The sequence below is a fragment of the Nansenia antarctica genome, assembly GCF_963989245.1.
Source record: "Nansenia antarctica genome assembly, chromosome: 3".
NCBI lineage: Eukaryota > Metazoa > Chordata > Actinopteri > Argentiniformes > Microstomatidae > Nansenia > Nansenia antarctica.
The window spans coordinates 70,106,039-70,112,356 of record NC_137688.1 but is presented as its reverse complement, the minus strand read 5'-3'; positions in this window follow the sequence as shown (position 1 = coordinate 70,112,356).

Here is a 6,318-nt window from a genome sequence, read left to right as displayed (position 1 = left end):
AGCACAACCAGTAAAACAATTTAAAGTATTAAATAAGATTTAAGATTATTTAAGATAAAAAAAAACTATTGACTAGAAATGTAGCAGAGGTGTGGAGGCAGGTTATTCCAGAGAGATGATGATCTATAGATAAACGTTGGTAAATGGTAAACAGACTGACTTATATAATGCCTTATTCCAAAGCGCTTTACAACGGCCTGTCATTCACCCATTCACACACACATTCACACACCAATGGCGGCAAGCTGCCATGCAAGGCGCCGGCCCGCTCATTGGGGTTCAGTGTCTTGCCCAAGGACACCTCGACATGTGGCCAGCCAGGGATCGCTGTAACTCAGCAACAGAGAGAGAGCGAGAGAGAGAAGGAGGGAGAGAAGGAGGGAGAGAAGGAGGGAGAGAAGGAGGGAGAGAGAGAGAGAGAGAGAGAGAAGGAGAGAGAGAAGGAGGGAGAGAGAGAGAGAGGAGGGATACATCTGACCATGACAGATTGTTATTGTGTGACATCACTCAGCACATGGGGGGTAAGGGAGAGTTAGACACACACACACACACACACACACACACACACACACACACACACACACCATGTAGATGTATAATGTAGGTATGAAGCAGCTGTAATGTCAACACCCTCTAATGGAGGAGGTCCCTACTGCCCACACTGAAGGAAACCTCCATATTATCTGTACCTCTATCTCTATAGAGGTAGAACACATAGAACAGACTCTCCTCCCAGACAACCTCCTTTAGAGAAGCACCGGGGAACCCCCCCCTCCCCCCAACATCTAAGACTTTGTTTTTCAAGGCTAGACTCAAGGATGCCATCCCTGAGATGAATTATAGAACCATGGTTGATTATCTATTTATCCTTCTGTACCTCAGGGCGTCTGAGCGTAGCATCCTACTTTAGACCTGTCCCTGAGACTCTGCTGAGAGAGGAGAGAGGAGAGAGGGATGAGAGGGATGAGATAGGAGAGAGGAGAGAGGAGAGAGGAGAGAGGAGAGAGGTTAGGGTTAGGGTTAGGGTTAGACATGCCAGCATGTACCAAGTCGACGTTTTATGCTGCCATGTCCCTGGAAATGCCGACATAAACCGTTTTCCACATGTACCGTAACATATATATTTATATACACAGTAATGGTGAAAAATATTGTCCCCAGATAATGCACCACTTCTCCCAGAACATTGTTGCAATTACAATTACAGAAATGCTTTGGATTCACATGTTTATTTACTTTGTTTGCATTGGAACGACACACAAAAGCAGAGGAGAAAAAGCCACATTTGATATCATTCCACATAGAGAACTCCAAAAATGCACTGGACTAAATTATTCGAAGTGCAATATTTTTGGCCATGACTGTAAAGCTTCAGATCATATCAATAAAACATGAAGATGTCTGTGCCCTCCAGGAGAGTCCAGACAGGAAGCTGTGCATCAAACAGGAAACACAGGAGAGCCTATCTAAGCCAGACCCCCCCCTCCCTCCCCCACCCTCTCTCCTTCACTCACCGTTTGATCTTTCAGTGCTTCCCCCCTCCTTCTCTCCTCCTCCTCCCTCTCTGAACCTCTACCTCTCTCTCTCTCCTCCTTCTCTCTCTCTCTGAACCGCTACCTCTCTCTCCTCCTCCTCCCTCTCTCTCTCTCTCCTCCTCCTCCTCCCTCTCTCTCTCTCTCTGAACCTCTACCTCTCTCTCCTCCTCCTCCTCCCTCTCTCTCTCTCTCTGAACCTCTACCTCTCTCTCCTCCTCCTCCCTCTCTCTCTCTCTCTGAACCTTTACCTCTCTCTCTCCTCCTCCTCCCTCTCTCTCTCTCTCTCTCTGAACCTCTACCTCTCTCTCCTCCTCCTCCTCCCTCTCTCTCTGAACCTCTACCTCTCTCTCCAGTTCTTCATTACTGAATCTCTCCATCCACCTCCCTCCATTTGTCCCCTCCTCCATCTCTCACATCTGTCCCCCCCCCCATCCGTTACCTCTCCCCTCCTCTCCTCCCTTCCTCTTCTTTACTCTCATTCCTTCCCTTCTGTCCTTCATCTCCTTTCCTCTCCTCTCCTTCATCTCCTCTCCTCTCCTCTCCTCTCTCTCTCCTCCTCCCCCCTCTCTATCTCTCTGAACCTCTACCTCTCTCTCCTCCTCCTCCTCCTCCTCCCTCTCTCTCTCTCTCTGAACCTCTACCTCTCTCTCCTCCTCCTCCCTCTCTCTCTCTCTCTGAACCTTTACCTCTCTCTCCACCTCCTCCCTCTCTCTCTCTCTCTCCTCCTCCTCCTCCCTCTCTCTCTCTCTCTGAACCTCTACCTCTCTCTCCTCCTCCTCCTCCTCCCTCTCTCTCTCTCTGATCCTCTACCTCTCTCTCCAGTTCTTCATTACTGACTCTCTCCATCCACCTCCCTCCATCTGTCCCCTCCTCCATCTCTCACATCTGTCCCCCCCCACAATATGTCCTCCCCCCCATCCGTTACCTCTCCCCTCCTCTCCTCCCTTTCTCTTCTTTACTCTCATTCCTTCCCTTCTGTCCTTCATCTCCCCTCCTCTCCTCTCCTCTCCTCTCCTCTCCTCTCCATCTCCTCTCCTCTCCTGCCACACTGTATCTCAGAGCCCAGCACCCCCATGATTCAGAGCCTGATTCCAAGCTGACCTACCATTGGTTGTTGCAATTAAATCCTTCCCCAGGTGGATTGTCTCAGTTCCACATCTCTGCTCACAGAGCAGGAAGTCAGGAACACAGGAACACAGGAAGTCAGGAACACAGGAACACAGGAAGTCAGGAACACAGGAAGTCAGGAACACAGGAAGTCAGGAACACAGGAAGTCAGGAACACAGGAAGTCAGGAACACAGGAAGTCAGGAAGACAGGAAGTCAGGAACACAGGAAGTCAGGAAGACAGGAAGTCAGGAACACAGGAAGTCAGGAACACAGGAAGTCAGGAACACAGGAAGTCAGGAAGACAGGAAGTCAGGAACACAGGAAGTCAGGAACACAGGAAGTCAGGAACACAGGAAGTCAGGAACACAGGAAGTCAGGAACACAGGAACACAGGAAGTCAGGAACACAGGAAGTCAGGAACACAGGAAGTCAGGAACACAGGAAGTCAGGAACACAGGAAGTCAGGAACACAGGAAGTCAGGAACACAGGAACACAGGAAGTCAGGAACACAGGAAGTCAGGAACACAGGAAGTCAGGAACACAGGAAGTCAGGAACACAGGAAGTCAGGAACACAGGAAGTCAGGAACACAGGAACACAGGAAGTCAGGAACACAGGAAGTCAGGAACACAGGAAGTCAGGAACACAGGAAGTCAGGAACACAGGAAGTCAGGAAGACAGGAAGTCAGGAACACAGGAAGTCAGGAAGACAGGAAGTCAGGAACACAGGAAGTCAGGAAGTCAGGAACACAGGAAGTCAGGAACACAGGAAGTCAGGAACACAGGAAGTCAGGAACACAGGAAGTCAGGAACACAGGAAGTCAGGAACACAGGAAGTCAGGAACACAGGAAGTCAGGAACACAGGAAGTCAGGAACACAGGAAGTCAGGAAGTCAGGAACACAGGAAGTCAGGAACACAGGAACACAGGAACACAGGAAGTCAGGAACACAGGAAGTCAGGAACACAGGAAGTCAGGAACACAGGAACACATGAAGTCAGGAACACAGGAAGTCAGGAACACAGGAAGTCAGGAACACAGGAAGTCAGGAAGTCAGGAACACAGGAAGTCAGGAACACAGGAACACAGGAACACAGGAAGTCAGGAACACAGGAAGTCAGGAACACAGGAAGTCAGGAACACAGGAAGTCAGGAACACAGGAACACATGAAGTCAGGAACACAGGAAGTCAGGAACACAGGAAGTCAGGAACACAGGAAGTCAGGAACACAGGAAGTCAGGAACACAGGAAGTCAGGAACACAGGAACACAGGAACACAGGAAGTCAGGAACACAGGAACACATGAAGTCAGGAACACAGGAACACAGGAAGTCAGGAACACAGGAAGTCAGGAACACAGGAAGTCAGGAAAACAGGAACACAGGAAGTCAGGAACACAGGAAGTCAGGAACACAGGAAGTCAGGAACACAGGAACACAGAAAGAAAAGAAGTCAGGATTAATGTTCAACAGAAACTAATAACAACAACAAATGTTTTGATGAGAGGCGTTGTCCTCTTCACTGGCTCTGCCTTCACTGGAGGATCAGACGCTAATTGAATTGAATGAAGCGGGAAATGGTGGTAATGATGTGTGTGCGTGCATGTGTGTGTGTGTGTGTGTGTGTGTGTGTGTGTGTGCAATTACACAATCACCACTTTTTCAGAGAAATCTAGTTAGTTCTTTTGTTACATCGTCCTCTCACTGTCGCCAAGATAGAGAGAGACACAGAGAGAGAGAGAGACAGAGAGAGAGAGAGACAGAGAGAGAGAGAGAGAGAGAGAGAGAGAGAGAGAGAGAGAGAGAGAGACAGAGAGAGAGAGAGACAGAGACACAGAGACAGAGAGACAGAGAGAGAGACAGACAAAGAGAGAGAGACAGAGAGACAGACAGACACACACACACACACACACACACACACACACACACACACACACACACACACACACACACACACACAGACACACAGGGATGAAACTAGGGTTTCTCAGTAAAAGCTAAAATGCCATTCCTGAATAATTTATCAGAGCAACATCTGAGAGAATAACCCACGGCTCACAGCCCAGAAACACCTTAACACCTTAACACCAAAACACCTTAACACCTTAACTCCAAAACACCACAACGCCTTAACACCTTAACACCATAACACCTTAACACCTTAACACCAAAACACCAAAACACCGTAACACCGTAACACCGTAACACCAAAACACCATAACACCTTAACACAATAACGCCTTAACACCATAACTGTTGTGGCTCCCCCTTCGGCACCGCTCGTTCCCTCCTCGTCTCCACTCGTTGAGCCTAATCAGGCCCAATCTGGGACAGCTGCGCCGGCTCCAGCAAGTGGCTACAATTTCAGACTGAGAAACCAGCAGCATACCTGCCGTCCGATGCTTGATCATTCTGATCCCATGTGGTTAGTTTACTCGCTCCCTCGTGGTATCTCCTGTGAAAACTATAGCTTTATATATATATATATATATATATATATATATATATATATATATATATATATATATATATATATATATATATATATACACATTAGATATACAGCCCCTTGGCTTTTTACCTATTTTATTACATTACAACCTGTAATTTAAACATTTTTAAAATCAGAATTGTATTTGATGAATCTGCACAAAATAGTGTTAGTTTTTAAATGAAATGAGAATATATATATATATAAAAAAAGAATTTAAAAAAATAAAGAACTGAAAATTGGCATGTGCATACAGTATGTATTCACCCCCTTTGTTATGAAGCCCCTAAACACTTATGGTGCAACCCATTACCTTCAGAAGTCACATAATTAGTGAAATGAAGTCCACTTGTATGCAATCTAAGTGTCACATGATCTGTCAGTATATACACACCTTTTCTGAAAGGCCCCAGAGGCTGCAACACTTAAGCAAGAGGCACCGCCAACCAAACACTGCCATGAAGACCAAGGAACTCTCCAATCAAGTCCGAGACAAAGTTGTTGAGAAGTACAAGTCAGGGTTAGGTGTTGTAGCCTCTGGGGCCTTTCAGAAAAGGTGTGTATATACTGACAGATCATGTGACACTTAGATTGCATACAAGTGGACTTCATTTCACTAATTATGTGACTTCTGAAGGTAATTGGTTGCACCATAAGTTTTTAGGGGCTTCATAACAAAGGGGGTGAATACATATGCACATGCCAATTTTCAGTTCTTTATTTTTTTACATTCTTTTTTAATATATATATATATTTCTCATTTCATTTAAAAACTAACACTATTTTGTGCAGATTCATCAAATAAAATTCTGATTAAAAATATTTAAATTACAGGTTGTAATGTAATAAAATAGGTAAAAAGCCAAGCGGGGTGAATACTTTTGCAAGGCACTGTATATGTTCTCATCCGTTTTATTATTTTTACCTGTGTTTGTTTCTCTCTCTCACCATTCATCCTCCCCGGCATCCCAGTGTCGCTCCCCGCTCCTCCACCATTCCATCCCATCATCTCCGGACAGCCTTCCCAACCTCCCTCCGTTCTCACCCAACATACCACCCTCTGGATTCTCCCCCTTTCATCACGGACGGACTTCACCCCCTTGCTAGTCCTCCCGGACCCCTCTCCCTGGATTACCCCCTCACAGTTCTGGACTGGTCAGTACACGGACATTGAACAACAGC